General features: G+C 41.6%; 1 long non-coding RNA gene across 1 annotated transcript in view; it reads right to left on the reverse strand.

Moving 5' to 3' along the window:
- The window catches only part of LOC311433651, a 124945-nt gene that overhangs the window by 65324 nt on the left and 33106 nt on the right, over positions 1-26515 (reverse strand). The window lies entirely within an intron of this gene.

The following is a 26515-nucleotide window of genomic DNA, read 5'->3' on the forward strand; positions in this document are numbered from 1 at the left end:
AGCCTGCAGTGTGCCTATGGAGGTAGTAGAGCTTTGAGATAAATTTATTTGATCAGCGGAGAGACAGCACCTGAAATTTATGCTATCATTAAATTTTCATGTGCAGTGGCCCAGTGAATCTACAGCAGTGTCACAAATCTGTCAAACCCAGAAGCAGCACTGTTGCTTAACAAAGTCTCAGCTTTTTCCCAAAGTGTGTAATGGGGCAGGGCAAAGAAGTTCGTAGTTGAGCATTGATTCTTGTATTTAGTCTGTGGCAATGGCAGGCAATAATTCCATTGTTCACCAACTGTTATGCTTTATAAAAAGCAAAAATAAAACTGATCTAGCGTGAAATGAAAATAAAACTGATCTAACTAAAAATGAAAGTGTTATTCAATCACTTTCAGTGTTCTCTGTATCTTTGAATAGAAATCCAGTTATTCCCAAATACAGTCAGATATGGCATGTCACCAGCTGATCCAAGACCTGAAAGGGGACATGATCTCATTTTCAGAAATTCAGCCTGCAAGGCAAACTACAATCAAAATCTGTGAGACCAGAGAAATCTCTGACCTTACCATAGCACCTCTCACAATAAGGACTCCTTATTCTTTTAAATTCTTTATTCAAATGACCTGTCACTGTTGTTTTATTTTACTCTAACAACATCAAAGATTAAAGTGCTCAGGAACAGAAGCCAAGTTTAGCAAGTTCCTGAAACCAGTGCATAGCTTTTTCTGGAATGGAGATGGGCAGAGACACGTGATATATTTTGGCTCTGTTCTGATGTTACAGCATGCCTACTCTCTTGCTCCCTACTCTCTTGGATGTAGGGAGCCAAAGGTAGAAATCCAGTCTGGATCCTCAAAATAATTTTGACCACCACACTGGTGGGAACCAGGAGGAAATGAATGAAAGTTGGTGGAAAGGAACAGTTGAGCGGATAAAGGTTGAGCAAAAATCTGAAGATTTCTAAATGGGATCTAGAGAGGGTTGGTGAGCAATCAGGTAGATCCAGCAGGACAAAGAAAGGAGCCTGAGAGGGTAAAGCTGGAGTTCTGTTCTACAGTGAAGATACCATCTGCATTTTTCTAACATCTAATGACTGTGAAATATTATTCAAAAAAAAAAAAAACATAGATCAGGCTTGACAAGGGCTCTGTTTGTTAAGGTGATTCATTTGTCAAGATCAGCTGATATATATACGAATGTGACAAAACACCTTTATTAACAGGCCAGGAGAGAAAACTTCCCATGATTGCATCCAGTGTTAACAAGTGTGTCCGCCAGTAACTGAAGGTACATCAACAGAGTATTTAGTTAGGAATTACATCCAGATGGTTGCTAGAAAAAGCCTAAGTTATAATTTAGGAACCTGCATTTATGCCTATTTTTATTTATTTTTTAATATGTGTGCCCTTGCTTGACTGATGATGTGAAGACAAAAGGCCAAAATGTATAGGCTTACGGCTTTACATCCATTTCTGCAGGGAAGCCTAAGGCTCAGCTCTCCCCAAGTGCTGTTGTTATGTTGTACTCCCATGGGTGCTTCTGAAGGGGTTTTGAGTTGTGCAAGCCAGAAGAAGAGATGGCATGGATGGGAAGGCAAGAGATGCAGTGTGCAGCCTTACCACTCTTCCTCACATGGTGGTACCAGGAATACACATTCTCTTTGATAAAGACTGAAGGAAAGGCACCTCACAGTGAAGATACTTCTCTGGCTTGGTATTCAAAGGAGAGAGACAGGATGGTGGCAGTGAATCGGAATCATAGAATGGCTTGGGTTAGAAGGGACCTTAAAGACCATTTATTTCCAACACCCTTGCCATAGGCAGGGAGGTCACCCACTAGATCAGGTTGCCCAAAGCGCCTTCCAATCTGGTCTTGAACACCTCCAGAGATGGGGCATTGACAGCCTCTCTGGGCAACCTGTTCCAGTGCCTCACCACCCTCTGAGTGAAGAATTTCTTCCTCATGTCTAATCTAAATCTATCTCCTTTTAGTTTAAGACCACTCCCCTTTGTCCTATAATTATCTACCTGAGTAAAGAGTCCCTCTCCATCCTTTTATAAGTCCCCCTTAAGTACTGAAAAGCTGCAATGAGGTCAGCTTCTCTTCTCCAGGCTGAACAGCCCCAACTCTCTCAGCCTGTCTTCATAGGAGAGGTGCTCCAGCCTCTGATTGTCTTTGTGGCCCTCCTCTGGACTCGCTCTAACAGGCCCACATCTTTCTTGTGCTGGGGGCCCCAGACCTGGATGCAGCACTTCAGGTGGGGCCTCATGATGGCAGAGTGGAGGGGGACAATCACCTCCCTTGACCTGAAGACAATCACCTCCCTTGAATGAAGAGAGTGGGATCCAATCTAACACGTTACACTAACACAGATTAAAGAGCTGGTTCTGCACAGGATTATCAACTAAGAGGTCCTCAAACAATCCCAGCAGGAAGTTCAGCATTGTGCATTTACAGTTTCATTTTTGGCTACGTCTTGTTAACTTACCATACAAATGCTGATGATTTGTTTACTATAGTAGCCTAATTTTTGTAAGCCTAGTGTGTCTGAATCAAAGTTTAAACAATAGAATTACATTTTTATATAATCACATTTGATGAGAAAGCAAGCTGTGCAGAAGGAGGTTCCACTTGATGTTCTCAGATATCTTGACAAAGGAATGATAATTAATTCTGCACTATTTCTTCTGAAGGGATAGAAAAAGATGCAAAAAGATAATGGTTGATGTTGGTTATATAATCTCTGCCCATTCTGTTTGCTGCAATATGCTGATACTGAATGATCTGAAGTATAAAGCTACTTTGAGCCCTAGCGCAAGAAAAGCTTAGCACACACATCAGGACAAAAAGCACATCTCCATTTTCTGGCCAGGAGCTAAGTCATTTTTGTCCTGATTCACAATGACAACTCAGACCCATTTATGATGGTTCTGGGAGGCTTAGTGCCAGCAAGCAGATTGCCTTGGAAATCATGTACAAGCATGGGGTGAAGACTGTTCACACACAGAAGACCAGAGCTGAATAATCAGCTCACCATGTCCAAATCCAGGTTTTTGATCCAGGCTACGCACTTTACCAACTTAACATTTACTCCCAGTTCTAGCTAGGGTCTGATGGGTTAAACTAAACTAAAAATGCTGATGAAGATAATTTCTCTTTTCCTCACTCACCCTTTCCCTCCCTGTGAACATTTCCCTGTGACCAACAGAGCTCCTATAATCTCCACTGAGGGGAACATAGCTTGGAGAACATCCTTCTTTGCAATTACAGGCATATGATACATTCTGTCTTCCTCTTCTGAGCCCATTCTCAGAAGTGGAAAAAAATATATTTATGAAGAATTGCTGACATACATCAAAGAGTACATCATGCAGTAGGTACATGTGAAGTTTCAGTAGAAAATCAAAATGTTTCAGAATTCCTCTGGTTTGGGAGATTTTTGAACCATTTAGATTTCTAAGCAAAATAAGGTACGCACTCATTCTGGGCTAAATGATAATTTGACAAGACATATGAAAGACATTTGTCAGTAAAGATTAGATGTAGTTCTGAGCTTTGCACAATCCAGGGGTGGCTGAATTCAAGACTCCAGAGAAGGGCAGGGTGGATATTTCTAGGCAAAACAAGGAAAAACTTGTATTTTCAGAGTGACTTCCAGCAGAATGCAGGTTTTAAAACTGCCTTGTTTGACTATGGGTTTTTGACACCTATATGAAACAGAAACTAGATTATAAGCCTTGAAAAGATGTTGAGACCAGATGAATATCCCAGAGCGAGCTGTCTCCTGCTTTACTTGAGTTACTTTACTTCTTTCCACTTGTGCTCCCACCTCTGCTCTCTTATCACCTGGTACTGTACCAATGCACCAGGGGACTGTTAGCTATACAATAAGCAAACTGTAGAACAAAAGCAGACATTACTCACCAAAATACCTGTCATTAATCCTAATGCTATCCAATTAGTTTCTTAGACAGTTTGTTCATGAATTATGCAGAGAAATGGATCATTTCAAAGCAAATGGAAAAAATCTTGTGAATCTACAGTGCAATATTGCAGTACTCTCATATCTATTATTAATTATAATGTACTCTTATTGCGGATCCCGGGCAATGAAATGGCTGTATTTTATCTTGTAGAAGATTCCTCCACTTTAATATCATTCTTAATAGGAAAAAAATAACCTATTTTAATTTAAAAAAAAAAAGGCATGAATTGGAGGCATGCTGATGCTACTATCAGCATCACTGAAAGCTCTTAATGAAAACGACTACCATTCCTTAACTGTGGCATGTTCAAAGAAAAAATGTGCTGCAATTTCAAAGGATTTCAGAAACTAGTTTCCTTGGGGCTAATGCCTTTAGTGACATGTAGAAGCTCAGGTAAATCTATCATTTATGCTGCCAGATCCACATGCTGTAAAGCCTCACCCAGTCCTTTGACAGCAAACACCAGCACATCACCAAGGACTCCATGAAAGGACTGAGTTATCTCAACCCTCATTTTAAAGACAAAGGCACTTGAGGCTTTGTGAGAAGGGATTCACTTATCCTCAGTTAGGTAGTACCAGGAAGACAGGAAGGAGCTCCACATCTCTCCTATATATGTCGCATTATAACATCCAGAAATCTCTTACAATGCTGAAGGCATGCTGATGCCCCATATAGGATACATTGTACTGGGAACCCTGCAGTAGACTAGATCCATGCTTGTTCTTTCCATGGGGGAGTGCATCATTTTGCAGAGGTGCCAGTTTACATCCTTACCTTACACCAAGACTTACAGATGCAGGCATGGCACTGAGCAGGAATTCACTTTGCCTCCATATGTGACCAAGAGCAATGTGCCTTGCACGGGACAACCATGCTGAGAGCTGGGGTCTCTGAGTACCACAGCACTACAAATAACATTCACAGCATAGCAGGTGAAATGAAGAAGAGGTTTTGCAATAGCATAGGTGTTGCCAGTTACTTTGTCAGAAGGAGATACTTTTCTGAATCAAATACAACTCTCTGTGCCTTGGGAAGAAGGCTTGCTGCATCATTGCACGTACTCTACTAAGTTGTGTCTTTTGTGGAATTGCTGCTCTTTGGCCATCTCACCCTATAGTAAAACAGAGAGAGGAAATTGGCTCTTTCAATTTCACTGAGGGGTAGCTTACATCACAATTAAGAAAAGAGGAGACACACAAGTCCCAGTACAAATTTGTTAATATGGTATGGTTCCCTTGAGGCTTACCTGCCATGGATTCATGTGCCCCAGCCCATTTATACTTGCTGGATTTTGTCATTCTCTGCTATATTTGTGTATGGCTGGCTGACACCAAAACCTAAATACATACACTGCCACCAGAGCAATGTTAGGGAGACAATAGTAAACAAGAATTTGTCATGATTACAGGAACCGCTTTAAAGAACAGCCTGAGCCATTTTAAATGTCAGTATTGGTACAGCTAGTTTATACCATGAAAACAGCAGTAAAATGCAGAATGTTTTTCAACCCAAGAAATTGCTTCATTTAATATCTGACCCTAATAAGTATAGATAGATAGACAGTTTTGGCTGTTTCTGCATAGCTCTTTTCCATTGTTTTCCTTATATGCTCTATCAATTTAATAATCATAACAATGGTCACACCAGAAAGCATTATTTCTGATAAAGGACCTTCTGCACTGGTTTGTATGGAAAGCACATGAATAAAAGAAGAAGAAAGGGTCATGGCTTGGAAAAATGAGCCACATTCTTGTCTTTTCTTCCCTTTCCCCTTCCCCGAACTCTTAATAGGGGTCCTTCCTTTCTGGAGCTTGCCAGACTACCACAAACAAGGAAATGCATCTTGTCCTTCAGCAGGTAGGAAGACAACTAAGACATAGAACTAAGCCCTCCAAGATCATCTGGTCCAACCATCCCCCTACTACCAATGTCACCCACTAAGCCATGTCCCTAAGCACCATGTTCAACCTTTCCAACACCCCCAGGGACAGTGACTCCACCACCTCCCTGGGCAACCCGTTTCAGTGCCTGACTGCTCTTTCTGAGAAGAAATGTCTCCTCATTTCCAACCTGAACCTCCCCTGGCACAACTTGAGGCCATTCCCTCTAGGCCTATCACTGTTTATCTGTGAGAAGAGGCCAACACCCAGCTCCCCACAGCTTCCTTTCAGGCAGCTGTAGAGAGCAATAACATCCATCTCTTGAAGGTATAACTTCACCAGGGAATCTGGTGGAAAACTTCAATATCTGTCTAAATCAAGTGTCTTGAGTCAGCCTTGAGGTATTTACCAGTGTATAGCTCTATGCCTGCAGAGGCACAGGGAGCAAAAGAGCCTGTAGTGAAATGAGTCTCAAATGCATTGCTGCAAGTCAGGAGGAAGGAATGGTAAGTAAGCCCCTAGGTTTCACAGCCTGGGTTTGGCCTTCATTGTAGCACTGGGAATTTGCTTTGCTAATGTCTTAAAAAAGAAAAACAACCTTTAAAGTCATGCAATGCCACAACACCTTCAAGAGAACAGTAAGCTAAGAAACATCCCCAGCTATTTGAGAACGATACCACCAGATTCAAGGGGAGCAAAATTAATCTCTCAGTTGGCAACCTACACAGAAAACATTAGTTTGCTCTGGACTTTGACAGATTTTCAGCTTCTGAAACATAAAAAGTTAACATGGAGCTGGGATGGGCCAACGCAACTTGTCATAATTCAATAGATCGCTATTATGATACAATCCAGAGAAAACTATTTGAAGACTTTGGAAATTTACACCAGAATCTCCATACTAAGGGGAAAATAAGATATTCATAAAAATATTCTAGAATTCCCCAATCTACATGAATTTGTGCCAAAAACTTATACAAAACAAAATCATTATTCAATAGCCACTGCTCTTCTATTTATAAGGTTTATGTCGTTCACTGGCAAACAGATGGAATAGCATTTGACTTGGATGACAAATCAGAAACCATGGAAAGTGGAAAGTGAATTGCAAGTCATCAGCCTGACCCTACTGAAAGCTGAAAATTGTTGGTCCAAATTATTCTGAGAATCCTTATGAATAACAAATACATTTGAAGAAGCCCAGATCATTTCATGCACAGCTCAACCAGAGAAAAACAGGCTAAATTTATGAGCATCACTCTCAGTGGACAAATTAATCAGCTCTGCGATATGCTACAGCTACGACCAGAGAAAGTATCTTAGCATCAAGCATGAGTAAAATTTCAAGTGGCATTCCCCAGCTACAAACTGTAACTCCTTTAATGCCATTTTGGGCAAGTTTTCTGGCCTGGGAATTAAGAGGTAGAGCTGAGTTGTCCCAGCTTGTCCATATGAGCATATAATACCCCTGGTATTGGATGGGCTCTCAAGAGCATGTACTTCACATTCCCCTTTGTGAACAAATGGCCAACAGTTGGGAATGTTGGCAGGACATGACACAAAGGGCAGGCCACTCTCAGAGATGAGAATGGCATTAGGACGAGTGTGATTTATGGCAGTGACTTTGGGGTTTCCATATCCCTTTCGGGTTATTCTTGCCATGAGCACACTGACTCAGAGGAGCAAAGAGCTTTGAGTTGGAATAGATACCGGATGTTTGGCTTCAGGCTTGGCAATCTTGCCGTGACCTTGGCAATGAGAGCCAAGGGAGAAGAGATGAAATGGATGAAGGATGGAAATAGCAGCCGAATCAGAGCCCTGCAGATTTCCTTCATAGCTCCATGTGGGAGCGCCATGTAAAGCTAGTCCAAATCAAAACCTCAGAGCAGTATTTGTGGAGAGGAAATGCATCAAAATGGTTCATAACAAAGTGAGTAAGTCATCACTGAATAATACAAAAAAAAACAACAGGGTCCTGCAGCCTGACAAACCCTGCAATCTGGGGTTTATTTTCACTCCCGTCCCTTACTGTCTTCACATTCACCTTCTCTCAAACCAACGTCTTCTGCCCATGCAACATCATCCTGACACGGACCTTCCTATCCACAGTTTCTGCAAAATATTTGGCTTTTGCCTCACCTATTTTTCTCCTCCTCTATTTTATCACTTTCCTGCTCTATTTGTGTGACCACTGCTCAGGATCCCCACAGTGTTCCTGTCTTCATTGTGACCACCTAGCAGCTCTACTAAACACCCAGCACCACTCCCCACTGTCCTGCTGCTGCTTTTCCCCATTGCAAGCTGTTCTCACTGCTTTGCAGAGTGAAGCAAAGGCCCCCCCAAAGTGAAGGAAGTGCTCCTTTCCTCCCTCACTCCATGCACCTTGCTTAAAGGAAGGCAATGCGCATATACATGCATATTAATACACACACGTAAAAGCTTTCCCTTCCAATGTTCTCAGCCACTGCTTATGGTAGAATCATCCTGGCAGTGTGCTTCTGCGAGAGCCTTTGAGCCTGTTCCCTGAGAACACCTAGGCTACCTCCAAGGGGCAGATGCAGCAGGTCAAACTCTCTGGGGGAAAAAATGTCTAAATCTTCATCGTCTTCCCTCCAACAAAGCAAACTGTGTGACATAACCCAATGAAACCACAACAGCCTTGTTATGGCCATCTGGTTAGTCATGTAGGTGAAGCTCTATGTTTGTGCTGTTTTCTCTGAATTTCATATTTTATGCAAAAAAATAAAAAATCCACAAATACTGACAAAAAGATGCATAGTCAAATAAGCCCAGGAAATAGAAAAAGAGACAGATGGAGAATTTGCCTGGCTAATTTTCTCCCCTGTGGCTACTGTGATGTTTCTGCTAGAAAGGATGCAGAAGGAGGCCGAGTGAATAAATATAAACTGACTTTGCAGGATGCACAGATAACTCTAATATTTCTTTAAGCCCACATGAAAAACACCAGTGAAATGAAATAGGATTAGAAAAACTCCAGAAAGGAAACCTTACAACTGAAACTAACTGAGAAGTGGAATTTCTTTTTTGTTCTGGTAAAATTCTTTCTTCAGTACTGAAAACAAGGAACACTTTCTGTCCTTAAGATAATATCTTTGAAGGGACCTAACCAGATATTCAAGGTAAAGTCCATAAGAAGCATTTTACCAAAAAGACAGAATTTCAGTGTTTGCTTCAGTGAAGGCCAGTGAGATGCTCTGCAGTTGTGGTCAGTGAGGGCAGATAGTGTGTGCCTGGCTGCCTGATGGGTGCAGTGTGCTCTGCTTTCTTCAGCATGACATTCAGCGAGATGATGTGGCAGCTTCTTGCTCCTCTCTCCTCTCCCCCAGGCAAATTTCGATCTGTTCCTTTCCCCTGCATCACCCTTCCCCATACCCAGTCAAGCTTTCTGCCTGTTATCACCTCCAGTGGTTACCAAAGGATGGTCCTGCCACCTGAATCCTTTGCTGCCTGGCCAAGGCTGTGGGATCCCGGGGGTTGCTTTGGTCCCTTTGGGCAGCTATAGTGATGTGACATGGGTCAGACCCACAGCAGTGAGTAGCCTGTGCAGATTTTGTGGGTTTGTTGCTTGCTTTGCCGTACTGTGGTGTTTCTGCACACCACATTAAGGAAGGGATAGCCATAAAATCCTGTACATATTTTTCTTAGCATCTCTGGCTTCTTAGTCAAATGTCAAAATCATAACTACTTCAGAGAACTATTTTCCTTTTATGTACAAGAAGCAGAAGACAGAGAAAGAGAATTCTGTGTTAAAACATTTTCTTTGCTTTTGTTTCACAAAAGGAAGAATTAGGCAGTTAAATAACAATAAAACCTGTAGCACTCGTTTTAAGCGCTGTTTACAGTGGGGGGTTATATTTAAGGCTTCTGTTCTCCCTCCTCCCACTCTTTCTCTTACCAAATAGAAGGGAAATTGCCTAATTTAGTTTTGTTGCTCAGTTGGCCATATTAGTGCATCTCACTCAGAAGAGCACCCTTGAAAAGAATGGCATGTTTTTAATACCCACTTAATGTCAGTCTTTGCATTTCTGCTTAGTGTTGATTAGTGAAGTCACTTTGAAGATCAGATTTACAAGCTATTCTCCTGGTCTCCAAAGGAATGTTAAGTATTTCTTTGCTAGAAAATTCACTGTATTTGTAGCTTGACCTCCAGATGTAAACATCTGCTCTGTTCACCCCTTGTAAGGGTAAAATTGGAACATTTTCTTATATGCCCATTTTTGTCCTCCATCTCCTTCAGAAGGCTGTAATTATTCCTGAAACATCGTTTATTACATATATTGGTGAATGTGCATTAAATAATCTTTGTAGAGATGTGTGCTTTTGCTTCTTGTGCTTTTGTAGGTACAATTATTAGTGATGGTGGTGGGCATCCCCATGTCACAGGAATTGCCTTAGAAATGTAGCAAAAAAAAAGTGACTGCATAGAGTCAAGTTCTGCATTGGCAAGGAGACACTATAGTTAAAGCAACACTCAGAAAGAAAAAAAATCTTTGTATTTAAATCATCTCCAGTAAGCAGCATGATTGTTGTCATGGAGCAGTGCCTGGAGACAATTTCTCCTAGATGGACCCTCAAAGGGACAAGGTGTTGTCTCGGCAGGACTGGGAAGCACAAACACGGGGTTACATAAAGGTGTGTGTAGTTACTGGCCTGGGTGATTTGTAGTTACTGGCCTGAGATTTTATGCTATAGTGAAGGGCCAGCATAGATAGGTGCTTGGACTCCGTAGAACAGAATAGAACAGAATAAAACAGAATATTTCATTTGGAAGGGATCTAAATAGATCATCTAGTTGAACTGCTAGACCACTGCTATGGTTATGGGTCCCCAAAGGTACCCTGTACAGGTACAGTGAGCTAGAGAATCCATGCAGGTAATCAGAACAAACTTGTCTATCTTCAGCAAACCATGCATTCAGTGCACAGTCACCTTGTCACACGCTTCATCACCCAGCAATTAAAATAGTTCCCAACTGCAGCTGTTTCTCACCAACCTCACCTTTGCTTTCTCAAAGAATGATGCACTTTTTGAAAGCCTACAAAACCACACTGGTGGAAAACCTCATCTGACAGCTCTTGCAGAACCTCACAGGAAATGAGTGAAGCGGGAAGCACATTGGTTATCTTTCTTCAAACAAATTATTTTAAATCCTTTCCCTCCCACCTTCAAGTGGGTTCTCATGCTGGTATGGGCTGTGTCAGTCATGTGCTGCTGTTATTGCACGTGGCAGAGCTGGCAGTGGGGACCCATCTGACACATCACTGAGCACATAACCCTTACTATCACTGACCTGGCTTATCCTGGGGACAAACTCAGCCTGACATACATGGGTGTTGTTTCCATTATAGCTGTTTTGTAGAGATGAGGGACAAAGAAGTTAAAGGAAGAGGGCACCAGGTCTTTCATCCTTCTGTAATCTGTTTTTCCCACTACATGTTTTATTAGCCTGCAAGGCTCATTCCTAATCAGAAGAAGTCACGCTAATTTGCCACTCACACCCAGTTTATTACAAACATGTATCCAACGTGCAATTTACTCCCCCAGTCATAATCATAGCTGAAATTATCACAGAGCCTTCCTAGCTGTTTCTTCAGCTTTTTGCAAACTCCTTGCTGGGCTGGATTTGACATATATAAAAAAAAGATCCTTGCAATGAGATGGAGGACCACCACCATGCTGGAAACTCTGACAAGACCCCAAATCTGTAGACTGTGCAAAGGATAAGTGACTAACATACTCTCATTGGGAAACAGGTTCCAATTGGCTTGAAAAAGCATATAAACAGAAAGCAACAACAATATGGAAGAAAAACAAAACAAAACAATCAAACAAAAAAAACACCACCACCAACAACAAAAAAACTGTGAATACCTCCAGTTCTTTTTTTCCAGTGCTTAACAGGAAAGCACCATTGCACACAGAAAGATTGCTCAGTCTCTAAGTTCAGGGAGTGATACTCCCTAAACATAACTGAGTAACTCTGAAGTCTGATTTTACAAACTTTCCAAAAATACAGAAAGTGTCAAGGCACCTATTTTCTTATTGAAATTTAAATCTCTTAAAATAAGTGCCAGGAGCCTACAACCCTAATAGGGCTAGGTATGAGACTTTTAAATCACTTTGCAGAAGTGATTGCATATTTGCAAAACTACACAATTTTCTCCTTTCCTTTCCGAAATGTGCACACTGTTTCCTTCCATTTCAGGTTACCATAGGAGTGAGGCAAGCTTCTGCTTGCTGTATACGTAAGAGTCATGCATGTTCCAGGACTGACATCTCAGCAAGGAAGGGCACAATAACCCAAGCAACAGAGGAGAGCAGGGGGACAGTAGCCAGGCAGCATGGGGTCTTTAGCAGGTTTGGGTAATAACCCACACTTGGTGCTGCCTAACGTGCTCCCCCTCCCGCCCCCATGAGCCTGGGAGAAGTCTGCCTGTATGGCTGGGGAAGGCAGACTTTCAGGTATGGTCTGGCTAAAATTGAGCCGGTTTGCTTCAAAAATTTGTAGCAGGCAGATTTGCATATAAATTGCCCATAGCTGTGAACTTCACGATCTCTTATTCCTTTCCCCAGAAAGATCACTGGCAGGTTATTGATACATACAATGACTTTACAGTGTCAAGTTTCTATATCTGCTACCATCTTCCAGCAGAAAAAAAGAAAAAAGAAAAAAAAAAAAACAAAAACAAAAACAACAACAACCTGCAGTTGTTCTGTGCTCAGGTCAGGGTGTCAGATCAAACTCATTTCTCTCACTTCAGCCTCCATAAATTTCAAATCAAATTCTCATGATTCATCACAGCACAGGAACTGGTACAAACAACCACTGTTTTTTCCAGTGCAGAATCAAACTTTTCCCTCTCTGCTTCTCTGAGCAGCTGCACTTTGATCTCCTCCTCTGAGCTACCTGAGGCTGGAGAACTGCAGACAGGATAAGAAAGAGGGTGACAGTGACTACTGCTACTGCTGGGAGAGGAGGGGAGGGAAATAAACAGTTAAAAACCATGCTCCATTTCCCATCCCACTGCCTACTCTTTTATGAGAAAAAAATAAAAACAACACAGTGCTTCTGGTATGTGAATACAACACTGAGACAAGCCATCTAAAAAGATGAAGTGAAAAGAGGAGGAAAATTATATTTTATCCCCAAATGAGGCCTCCTGTGAAAATTGTTTAGCAGGAGTATTTTCCCTAGCCTTCCCTAATGCCTTTGAAGCTTTCCATAAGAAATGCTTCACTGCCCTTGCCCAGCCACATCTACACAACCAGAACATGACCACGTCCTCCTGTCTAAATGCCATAAACTCCTGTTCATGGACACAGGTGCAAGACTCAGCTCCCCACTGACATTAGAAGTGCATGAGATACTGAATCCATGCTACCTGCTGTCAGAGATGATAAGGGCCCACCATGAGATGGACGTAATTGGCAGAACAAGGAGCCTCAGAAGGAAGGATGAGGTGCAATGCCCCCCAGCAGGAACCAGGCACCTTGCTATAGGTAGGCCTTAGGTTACTGCTCTGCAATTTCACTAGCTGGGGATTGCAGAGGACAAGGAAATTCCTCACCTTACAAGTTATCTGAAAGTGATGGTTGTTATCTGTGAGCACAACTATTCAGTGTTGGATATATGATGGTCTGGGGACCTAAGCCTAATTCCTTATAAAAATAATTATGGAAAATTGCCATATTCCTGCAATTAGTTTTAAGATGATCTAATATAAGCGGTGTCCCAAAAACTGATTTTCAAAGGAAAGTTCTCTAAAAGTAGGAGATGTTGGGATTCAATTGCCTATTCAAACTTTATTCCGTTCCTTTTTGCACATGCATTATTATACAGCTTTTAATAGCATCCTACAACTTGCAAAGATCTCACATCTTTACTGAACGTAATGGACTGAGTGCAGGAGTGACCTGGGGTTGGAGCACAGATTCCAGATTGTATCCCAAATTGCCTGGCAGATTGTGAGCAACTGAATGTAGGACTTCCAACTGCAAAGTATCTGGTAACCTGACCTGTGACAACAGCCCCAGTGCAGTGACTCCCATGGGAAAACCAATTTGTTTTAAATACTCTTCACTGCTCTTAAAAAAAAAATAAAATGTTTACATTATAAACCTGTCATAAATACATTCAAAATGAAACAAGCAAGACCATGTTGCTGGGGAGAAGAAAAGCAGGGTGGGAAGACTAGAGATGCTTTTGAATAAACAGGAAGCAAACAAAACCTTTAGGAAGCTGGCCAGTGGGACTGCCAGATAATGCTTCCTATAAACCGTATGGAAAAAAGTGTATTTACGCAAAAAAGATACAAACTGTGAAACAGCAAATCGGCTTTAAATTTTGAAAAAGGTCTATTTGCTTGCAAATCTCTTGTCAGCTGCAGAAAAGATATCAGAAAAGGATAGGACTGAAAGTCAATTTGCTTGCAAATCCTACAGATAAAGATGACACTGTAATACAATTGAAGAAGTAACATGTACATCATTTTTCTCATTTTGCAATTTGGAGGTTATGAAATTTTTCTGGAGCATATCAGAATGTGAGTTTTAAGAAAGAAAAAAAAGCTGGACTGCGTTGTGTTTATTTGAACTAAGTTTAGATAGCAAGTTGTCTACACTTTGGCAAACTCACAGTTCTGTGGGAGTAAAAATAAACTGTTTAATGTAACTTCCAAGGAAAGAATGAAAGACAATAAACTCAAACTGCGGGAAACAAGAGTAGTCACTGCTATTACTGCTTTTAAAACAGTAAGCTTTGGTCTAAGCTATCTTATGTTCATAACTCAACAACAACCAGAAACTCAATACTCAGTAACAGTTAGACAGTTTTCCCCAAGCTTTTTTTTTTCTACTTTTCTTTCAGTACGTGTCAATAAAATCTCACAGAAGCAGGAAAATATTATCTTGGCTTTGCAGATCAGATGCCAAGCAGACAACTGCATGTATGAGGTGCCTCCTCTCTTTATGTAAATGAGTTATGTTTTAAGGAACACAGAGGATTTGAATGCAAATTACACAGATAAATTTTCATTAAGCATCCTAATAAAAAAAAAAAAAAAAAGGTTCTGAGATTAAGAATAGCAGCTTGCGTAAATGTGCTTCTGTGTTTTTCTCTTCTCTATCGTGCAAATTCTGCCTTGGTTGTGCTCCCAGGGACTCCCCACCCCACAGCCCAGCAGCAGCTCTCTTTGCCCGCAGAAACAGGGGACACCAGCACCATATCCCTTACTTCCTATCTCCAGCACCTGCATCTATGTTCACTGCTACAACAGCGTGTAAAAGGACTTCACTGGCAAGCAGCCTGCCACTTCAGCACAGGCACACCTCGTCCCTTTGTGCACACCCGCCTTGTGTAGGTTTTCCTGCAGCCTTTCTGGCACAGGGACTTCACACAGGGATTGGGCTTTCACCATGGGATTATGGTTTGTGATTTCAGTGCATACCTCATCTGGTGAAATGAAATAAGGTGATGCCTGAAAGAGAAGCTGTGCCAGGGTGAGCAGTAGGAAGAAATGACAGGTTGCAGTTCCTAATGTGAGATATGAGTAGCCCCATCATCAAGCTAGGATCATCCGGCTGCTTGTGCTGCACAGAAACCATATGCCATCAGGGTGCTTTTTGCTCTATTTGGTCTCTTCTTCATTGATGTAACCTGCAGGGTTATTTTTAGCTCTGTATGAGTTGTCTGCAGGACAGCTCCACCCCACACCTAGTGGCAGCAAAAGTGAATCCAGAGCAAGAGAGATGAACTCTCCTGAGCATCCTCTGCTAGCTCCCAAACTTCTCCTCTGTCCAGTTAATGGCCTTAATACTTATTTTAAAACCAAGAGTGGGTCATGATTTGGGTTATAAACCAGCAGGACAGCTCTTCCCCTCTGGGCCAATGTGTCTGAAAGTCAGAGCTGGTTGCAGGGGTCACGGCTGGAGAAGGGAGAGGCATTTCATACACAGTGCAGTCTCTCAGATGACCATCAGTGACCTCAGGCCACCTTTAAATCCTTTGCAACACCATCTTCCTACATGCTTTGCCCCACCAAGGAGTCCTGCAAACCTGAGAGCCCTGATGCCATTGATTGCAAAAGAGAGAAATTAAATCTAATCCTACATGTTTATCCTGACACAAAAGAAGGAAAAAAAAAAAAAAAAAAAAAAAGACAGAATAAAGAAGAAGGAAAAAATAAGAAGCCTAGATCTTTGACCAAGAAAAGAAAAAAAAAAAAAAAAAAAGACTAAATGTAGTTGAGTTACACTGCCTGAAATGACAGGTCTGCCTGCACAAAACCAAGTTTTTTTTTTTTCCCTCCCACAGCCTCCAGGAAATGGGCAGCACTGACACCATCAGTTTTCAAGGACATTTGCTTCCATGTCGCTAAACCAGCAAGGCATCCAGCAACAAGCATAAGCAGCGGGGACTGCCATTTTGGCTGATGGTATTTTGTTAAGCTTTAAGGTTGTAAAGCTGCTCTTAGATGAACTTTAGCATTCTTGGCTCAGTGTGGAAAGTGTGAGGAATTACTGCAGGATGGAAGCCCAAGAAGGGAAAGGCTGATTCATTCTTTCAGTGTGAAAGCACACACTCTAATTGCATATTTAAAAAGCATTCTAACTTTCACAGCTATTATGCTGGCCGATGCAGCTTGAAGAGCCTGTTGGCTATTTGTACATCTCTGCTTTCCAACAGAAGAATAAGGGTGTTACTGATAATAAATACGGCATTTTGCTTACTTTGCTGAAGTTAACATCAGTTAAAGCTTCACATGTTTGTGAGGGCTCGATAAGCAGGTAAGGCCTAGAATGCTTTTTATCTTCCCAAGTGGTAGTTTCACTCAGATATATGTTAGGGCTGTTATTTTTCTCACTGACTGCAAATAATTTCTTTCCTCAAATGTTTTTCTCAAGGTAAAGCAGTCTGCACCATAATTTGCAGGACTTCAGGTTCACAGCTGGTTAAGAACTATCTTCCCTATTCTGATAGTCAGTTCAGTGGATAACAGGCCGAACAGCTTTGCATCCTGACAAAGGGGAATCAGCAAGGAGAAAGGAAGAGATTTGTGGCTCAGGCACTGGATTAAGATGCAAGAGAATGGAATTTAGTTCCTGGCAATAGGTATTACCAGTGCCTTGCAGAAATTCCTTCACTCTTGGTATGCTTCTGCTGTCTATCTGAAGGAAGCTGCCCCTAAAGCTCCGAGTCACAGGGGTTCTACAAAGGCAAATTCATCTTATTTGAGAAAAACAGAGACATAAATAACTTCTGCAGCTTCCACTTGGTTTAGGACTTCTTATGTTGCACTTGGACTGGGAGTTATTTGTGGTAGGAAGTAGGTATGCAGTAGATTGAAGAGATATTTCTTTTCATCTCAGAGGTATGCAGCAGAAAGCGTTTAAGCATCTTTCAAAATGCAGAATCCTAAGTTAGTGACAAATTCATACAAATGCAGGATTTTGGAGTAAAATATCCCAAAAGGCTAATGCATTTGCATCCAAGGTTGTATAACTGGCAGATGTCATCCTAATCTATTTGTCAAACACACAGCCTTAATCAGGGAGTGTTATACGACAGCTAAGCACAACCAGATCACAAAGGGATGGAAAGTCTCCAGAATATTAATGGAAGATTAGTTCTGCAATTCAGCCTCTGAATTTTCAGGAATCTATTGTTTTACTTTTAGGTTAAACTGAGGGCAGAATAAGCAGTAAAGCATACCGATGAGGCATTGTCATGAGAAAATAATAATTTGTTTCATTGCAGTAAGAAATCTCATTTACATAAAATGAGAAATAATTAAATTGGAGCTGAACAGTGTGTGCTATCACTCTAATTGAATCTGAGCTACATGTCTGTGGTTGTTTTATCAGGGCTGGTTCCTGGAAAGTGTTTGTTATTAGTCATTTTTGTAAGAAAAAGATGAACCACCACTTCTTAAATGAGCAAGAGAAGTAAGTCCTGGAATAAATTTGCACTGAGCACCACAGATCAATGCAGACAATAACAATGTGTCAGTAGAGCTATGAAGACCTTAGTCAATGGGGAATTTAAAGCACTTGTGAAGAAAACCTTCTGTATAAATTTTATGTCAGAGAAAACTGCTAAAGCTGTCCACTCTGACCCTTTTAACAACTCAGGGAACATGATTTCAACAAATAATGTCTTTTTTCCTATTTCCTTCCCACGTGAAGGAACAAGATCAAGCTCTTGGTGGTTGTAGAACATGCCTTTCAATAGCTTCCCCATTCAGGCGGTCCACCCAGCCAATTTCTCTTCAGAGATGGTACTACTGAAGGTTGTTTTTCTCTTCATGTTTGCTTTTAATTTCAGTATTCTTTCATTGGATGTCCTCCCCTTTTACCTGTTACATAAAAGCCCTCAGAAACCCGAAGAGCTGTCTAGAAGACCTAAGGCAAGCCACAGCTGGGATTTCACCCTTGCTTAAAGGAGTCTAGTAGATTGAAACTCCTGCTTCCTCACTGTATGGCACATGTCCTAGATCTTTACATGGGTCTTTTTGACCAGTTAAGTGCAGACACCTCAACTACATGGTATTTGCAACTGTGACTTGATCTCAGCTCTTTGTATATGTCTCTTCCAAATTGCCTGAGCTTTTAAGGCACCATTTCCAGTATGCTCATCTACGCAGTAACACGGTCCTTGGCCTTCCCCCACCGTTTATGAGAAGAGCTCTTCCACTTCTTGAGCTGAGGAACTCTGCTATTCCTTTCAACATCCCCAACAAGCTACACCTGGAAAAGCACCTTGTTCCCTGCCTATGTAGGGATTCTTCTTTCTTTAGTCACATTTTGTCAACAAATTCTGAGGAAAACTACTCAAACTGTGAGCTGGGTGTGATCTAGCCTTACCTAAAACATCCAGTGTATGGTTGTTCATCTGTACTACATGGTTTTGTTTAAAAGCTGTGATGAGACTGTAAGTTTTGGACTGACCTGATCAATTGTGTTAGGACTGAATGCAGGAGGTTTATACTAAAAAGGATGGAATGAGTGGGCTCATGCTGTGTTTCAGTGAATCTTGCCAGCTGTGAACACTACAACATTTGTTCTGGCATTGTGTTGTGCTCCTTTCAACGCATCTTTGGAAATACCTGCCTTGACCTCTGCTCCAGGTCTGGTCTCCTCTCCTGGCAGGTTAGGGCAAGAACTGAGACTGGACGAGAACAAAGAGCAAACTGTGCTACTCACTATGTGTTTGCCTAAAGAATTATGGGAATCACAGATTTACATGTCATACAGAAGAAAGGTCAAAAGAGGTTTGTGACATGCTCCCACCAGCACAGAGAAAGCATCATCCTGCCCTCCCAGGAGATTCAGCTAATCTCTGCAAAATCCTCCATCAGTATAAAAGAAAGCACATATCATAGCACACAGCTGCAAAGCACAACCGAGGGGGCAATGCTGACAATTTGCCTTGATCCTACATGAAATGTTTGAATGGCTCCCCCCGCAATTACAAAAAAAAAAAAAAAAAAAAAAAAAAAAAAAAAAAAGCTCACCGGCAGAGTTCTTCATTCAAATGATTGACCAAAGTCCATTGCAGTTAGGTGGTGAACATGTGTTCCCAGCTCCCACACTACCAGCTTTTTGGCACAGCTCAGACATGTTTGGGACAAGGTAATGGAAAAATTGGCGGAGCAATTACATCCACCAGTCATCTATTTAAGCATTGATTTGATTGCTATCATCACAGTACAATAAATGTTTTAGCCAGCCCTCAAAAATAAACAATATAAAATATATCTGCAATGCCTGAAGCACTCAAAGCTTGAGCAACTTGTTAAAATCACACAGGAAGCTTCAGAAGAGTAGGAAATGGAGCATAACCCCATCTAGTACCAAAGCTCAAAATCTCTTGACCACAAGAGCAATATTGCCTTATCTTTAATGAAAGATCTCCAAATATTCACAAGTGTTATTCAAACTTAGTTGCATTTGTGCTTTCAGATGGTAATTCTAAGTCCCAAACATACTGACAGGTATTCTCACATTGCTGAATAAATCTAGGCAAACCCTCAGAGGTCTACATTAGAATGACTACATGAGAGTGACCTACCTAGCTCCACACAAAAGTTAATGTCAGAAAAAGGCTAGTACTCATGATTTCTTGGCTTCTAGTCTTATGATTAACTCATCATATAGAAAATAGGACAGATTAAAGAGCAACACCAGGGAAATGAGCAACAGATTCGTATGTGACCAAAGACTTTTTTTTTTTTTTGTGACAAAAGCTTGGATGTTTGCGTTGTGTGTGTGTGTTTTTTTTTTTTTTTTCCCACGGAGTTGTTTTGGGTGGAGGAAAAAAAAAAAAAAAAGCGAGTTTAGTGATTCTGCATGAACTCGAATTGTTTCTGTTGAATTATTTACTGGAATAATGTCTTCATACATTTTCGTTGAAATGTCTCCTTTTTATATTTCCTTAATAAAACATTCAGAATTTTCAAATTGAAATTGATTTTATTCCAAAGTTTTTTGTTTTTATTTACTAAAAGAATAAAATATTTTTTAAAGATCATACATATGACCTTTTCAAAATATATTGTACCATGATTCTCCAGTCTTTGACTTCCTGACATTACCAGTAAACCATAAGATCAAAAACACTGCTCAGCCTAGTTCCTGTTGTTCATTTTACAGTCATCACCTCCATCACTAGCAGTATTGGTAAACCTTTTGGTATTCTCAGCACAGGTCCCCAACCCATGAAAACTATGTTAGAATAAGTCGAAGAGCACAGCCAAAGTAAAACAGATGCTAGAGCAAAGGTCCAGTTTCCTACTGTTTGTGTGCTTTGTCATACAGCTTTTTCTAGAAAAAAAAAAAAAAAAAAGATATATATATATATATATATATATACACACACACACACATACATACATATATTCCTTGATCCTCAGCAAACAAGAGAAAATATACATCATGGTTTTAAAGGACACACATTTCTGGTATTGACTGGCCAATTGTCTACAGCAAACAAAATGGCAAAACGTCCAACAGTTGTGTTTTTTAATGCATTAGCTCTTCCCCAGCTTCCATTTCTCATGAAACTCAATGTATTTGGGGAAATAAGCATTGGTTCAGAATTAACTGATCAAAGGCAAGGAGGACTGGTAGACACACTTTTCTTTCAGCCTAATTTCTTATACCACTGTCCTTTTTAAAGCTCATATGAGAGAAAGGACAATAAAATTTGTGGTTGAAAGGAATAGAAGGGAAAACAAACAGGAAAAAAATGGAGTGGCAAAAGACATGGATTGAAAGCTATAACTTCACCCTATCCCCTGGCAGGAGTGTTTCTGCAGAAAATGTTTGTTTATTGGAAAGAGCTCTATGCAGAGGAAGATAACCTTTTCTGTTTATTGCAGGGGAAGACGACTTTTCCAGAAGCTAATGTGTATGATGGATGAAGCACACTTGCAGTTTCTCTACCTGATCTAATTCTGAGCCAATAGGAAAAGGAAAGCTTACTTTGATTATCACTTGATTTGATGTTTTCCTTTGCCTGAATCACACCTTTCACATAGGGGACCTACTTCTTCCTTGTCTATAGAAAAATCTGACACCCCCTGCTCTTTCTTGCACATTATTCTATAGGCTTTGCATGTAAAATGACCCTAACCCTCTTCCTCTGCTCATCTCACCCACCAGAGCTGCAGAAGGGTGACTTAGCCAGCTTTCCCAGGAGATAAAGGCAGCAGATATGGAGAACAACCCAGCCTTCAAAAAGACCACCTCACTAACCACACTGAGGCCCAAAGAGAGCCCAATGAGACCTTCTCCAGGCTAAGAGGAACTCACATCCTTCACCTTTGACACATCTTTCAGGTAACACATGAAATACATGCCTATCATTGGCTATCTCAAGAGGTTGTACAGGAAAAGTGGTTGATAATTAGGAAGGAAAATATTTTATCATTAGGAAGGTGAAAAGAGGGGCAGTGGCAGGGAGAAGAGCTTGGGCATGGTCACAGAACAATGCTGGGTACAAAGCCACCACGTGTCCCACTCTTCTTGCTTCTCTCAGGCTACACAGACATTGGTTCAAGTCCCCCTCAGACCGGCTCTTGCTTATGGCAGTCTGTCATCTCACAAGAGTTCTGTTATTGTTATCAAGATATTTTTATCTTTCTAGGTCAAAGGCATGTTATAGGCTTGCTGACAGCAGGTGATGATTGTGCACCGGCTGCCAGACCCCCAGGTGAGTTGTGTGGTGCCAGCACGTCTGGGAACACTCTGGGGGTCAGAACCAGCTGAAAGCCTATCCCCTTGGCATGAACCCCTTACAGCCTGCACTGCTCCATTATAAAACATGGAAAAGGGTTTTGGAGGGTCACCTTTGTGTATGGTACAGCAACAGGTAACTGAAACGGAGACAGAGCTTTTCTCCTTCTTGTTCCAAGCTGTGACTGCTTTGGGCATTTTGGCATTGTGGATCTTTCAGATGGTATTTTTTGTTACTTGCTTAGGCAATGCACTACTCCAGCCATGTACTTCTCAAGGAGAAAATCATAATTAAGTCAAAAGAAATGATTTTAAAGGAATTTTTATTGCTTTGTGAACCTATCCTATTTATGGTAGAGGTTATTAGAAAATACTTGTTTTAAATGGTGAAATAAGCAAATAAATTTGATCAAGTGTCCCTGCAATACAAAGATTGCTTCTATAGGAGATGGGAACAACTGTGTCCAAAACATTAGCCTCCAGTTCCTGAAGACAGTATAACTACTAGCATCATCATAACTACATATAGGTAAGAAATGTTTCTCTCTTAATTTGGAGAAAATCCTGTGCTTATTCCCATTCCTCAGATACATACCCTGCATCTGCACACAAAAGGACTGAACCATCAGCCTTCATCCATGGACATGCCACGGGAAGAGAGCTGTATTCAGACTGAAGCCTGCTTCGCAGTGAGGGCATGGTTTTGTGCAAATGGCAGAACACCCCTCGTGTTGACAGAGCTCTGCCTGTCATCTATCCTGGTTCACCTAGTTTGTTCAGCCCAGCTCCAGCCAAAAAACGTAAGTTAAAGCAGTGAAGACCAGGAAAGCGGTGATGCATCAGCTGTCCGTACAAGCACACATCATTCACACATTTTTAAAGGTGAGCGAGTGGAATGGAACGAACCCATGCTCTCCTTCTGCCACCTGATTAAGCAGAACAAACACTATATTAATGGAAAGAAAATATAACTTGCTTTTGAAATCAGCCCTACAAGACATAAGTGACTGTCAAGCCAAACATGGCTATCATATTGCACTCATCTGAATAAAAAAGTGACTCATTTTTCCCCCTGCTTATATATCTGTCTACCTCCTGCTTCCTCAAGTCCTGTCATCATGCTGGCAGGACCCAGGTGCCAGGAAGCCACCCAGCAAGACACTGGTGACTCTCCATCAGAGGAAGGGCCTGCTACCTGCAGCAGAGTAACCTCTTTGAGGTTATCTAGCCTTGGGCTCCTCCAGTTCTGAGAAACTTTGGAAGATACAGGTCTGACATATCCTCCGCTGGATGAACAAAACTTCTGAGGATTGTCCCAAACAAACTCCCCTTTCCAGTGCAATTGCTCCACTGCAGGAAGTCTCAGTGCCACTCCACCACTGCCCAGAGTGGGAGGAAGCTTCCCACCAGCGCCTTTGTGCTCATGCAGCACCTAAACAGTGTGCACGGCAGTGGTGGTGGGAAGTGACACATCAATGTTCAGGAGCATGTCAGATTTTTTTCTGTGCCTTGCAAGCTGTCTCCTGGAGCACTGGAGGATAAATACAGAGTGTTTCCACAGGGCTAAGTGTATTTGCAGTGGTGAATTTAAAGTAAATGAGCAAAGGATCAGAGCCACTATGCCTAGGTGCAGCATTTCATCTAGCAAACTGAAATTGCTGGCATGTGTGTGCCCGAGCTCCACCCAACACACTTCGGTATATAATACTTGCTATAGAAGCACGACCCAGAACCACAGCAGCAGGTCTTCCTTTTCTTACTGACACTCTATCACTTGCCAGGGTTGTAAGACACCATTCATCTTGCAGCCACCTGTGCACGAGGCTCTTGGCTGCACACACCGGAGCACTCTACAACAGAGGGTGGGATAACAACGAAGGCTTTGCACAGAGAACCAAGAAGAGGCACGGTTCTTGCACCTTCCCCTCAGTCCTCCTCTTATTCATCCAGAAAGGCTGAGTTACATTCTTCCTACTCATTTAATGTATTCAGCCTCTCTGAAGTTAAGGACTAGCCCCTTAATTCTCATTTCTTCCACTCACTGCATTGTTGTGCATGTTAAAATAAAGCAAAAATAAAGTAATAATAAAAAATACCAAACTCAAAGATGTGATTGGTTGTATGATGCCTAGGACCCAAGCAAAGACCTAAATGAATTTTTATGAAAAATTGAGTTGCTCACCTAGTTATGTATCACTATATTCTGCTAGTGATATTTTCAAAAATAAGTAGGTGTGCAGGCAAGGTGAGGCTCTGGCAGAACACAGCTGTGCAGAGACCTCCAGTGTGGACTCGGCACTTGGAACAGAAGGTGCATGTGACTTCAGTACCTGTGGGCTTTTTTGACCTCTCTAGATCTCAAGTTCTTTCATAAAATAAAAATGTCTCAACCTGTTTATATTTTCAAGAGTCTGTAGGGCAAGTGCCCTTAGTTGGTTTATTTAGTTCAGTATGCCCCTTTCAACAGCAAAGTGATCATCTTTCACAGCTAGAGTTATGAGAATTAATTATCAGCTTTGCTCTCAAATAGGTGAAGAACTTTGTACATGACAGATATAAGATGAGGTACAATCATTTTAATATAGCACTAAAAGCATTTGGTGCTCATGTCTCGAGTGATCAATTGTTTACAGAACAGCCCCAAAGAGGCCCTAATCTGTGCAAGAACGTGGGGCAGGTGGTCCGGAGCCCCCATACTTTCCTGCCTGCCTCTGCATTACATTCACAAGCCTCGTACATGCTCCTCTACAGCAGCTATGGGAAACAGTGGTGGTGATATGAGTAGGGCAGAAGATGGAGCAATGGTTGTTCCCACAGTGCTAGCCCCACAGGTGAGTGGGTGGGCAGGACAAGGACATGGGGACATGGGGCTGGGGGTGGCAGGCAGCTGGAATCCAGCAGCCCTCCCACTGTAGCCTCCAGTGAGCACCAAAGGTAACACATTCACTTCTGAAATGCAACATCACTAGAAGGTCAATTAAATTATAGCTCTGGGGAATTCCTTGCTTTATAATTTACAAGGATGCCTAAGGGAGTAGAGGAAACACAGAGAGATAAATAGTAAAGGGCTTAGACAAATGACACTTTTTTTTTTTTTTTTTTAAACATTTCCTTTCTTGTTTTAAGGACATGCCTGTAGATAGACTACTTCCTCTTCACTCTGCACAAAAGAATGGAGTTAGCGTACTACAATCTAGGGAAGAGTTTCTTAAGGATGGACCCATTGCTAGAGTCCTTTTCTTCCCAAGGCAACGTTGATACTCATTCCTTCCCCACTCAAAACTTCAGCAACTTTTGCAAGGTCTTCCTGCAAAAGGTGGCAACAACATTTGCACATGAACTCTCTCTCAATTCTGCACACACTAGCACTGGCCCAGTCAAAGAAAGCAAATAAAACAAAAACTGAAACAAAAAACTGAAAGAAGTTAGGATGAAAGCCATCTGAATATAAAGAATCACTGCAAAGATGGAAAGGAAAACCCAAGTCAGGCAAAGAACTGGTGGTCTAAAACTGGAATAGAGAAGAAAAAACCTCTCTAGTTAAGCCCAGTGCAATACTGCAGGGATGGCAGCAAGAGGCTGTGCCAGAATTCAAGAAAAAATAAATGTTTTCCAATAATGGTTTTTAAAACTAATCCCAGGCTGTGGCAGGACATGACTTTTCAGACGCCCTTTGTTATGATTTCTACAACAACTCTACTGAAATCAGTCTCACCGGCTAAGGATCAGTCCTAGAAAGTTAAAATAAAATCGTCCTAGCTTCCATAGAAGTACTGTGTAAAACCTCAGCCTGAGGCTTTGCTTCAGGTTTACTGTTCCTGTTACATGTCCTCTACCCAATTTGCCAAAGCCAAATTCTCACTCCAGCCCAAGGGCAGGTCCCACTTCCGTTTTATGTAAGTGAGGGAACAAGTCATCACCAGCAGGCCGGCAAAACCCACCCAACACTTCCCATCATCTCCACCTGCTAGCAGTTTCACACCAGAACTGATAGCCTGCTATGACATTTCCCTAGAGTTTTCCCAGCAGTAAGAATGCTCCAGGGATGGCTCAGCATCATTTCCCTGAAGGTCAAAGTATCGGCTTCAATACCACTGTATAAACTGATGTTTCAAAACTATTTAAGACAGCCACCTGAAAGCCAGGTCCTAGAGAGTTGGAGAGCATACTCTCCTTTGGACTGCAAAGCCCTACAGCAGAGGACATCCCAGCTATGTTTGCTGTTCTCTTTCTCTACAGCATCAGCAATAGACCCACAGAGCAGAGGCAATATAATACTATCCCAAACATGAGATGCAAAATCTGCATCTCTCCAACAGCCTGAAGAGGATTTCTTCTTTTTCTCAGCTTCCTCCTACTCCTCTCTCCTTCCCCCCTACTCCTCCACCCCTTGCTTTA

Source organism: Aythya ferina (assembly GCF_964211825.1).
Source record: "Aythya ferina genome assembly, chromosome: 3".
Taxonomy (NCBI): domain Eukaryota; kingdom Metazoa; phylum Chordata; class Aves; order Anseriformes; family Anatidae; genus Aythya; species Aythya ferina.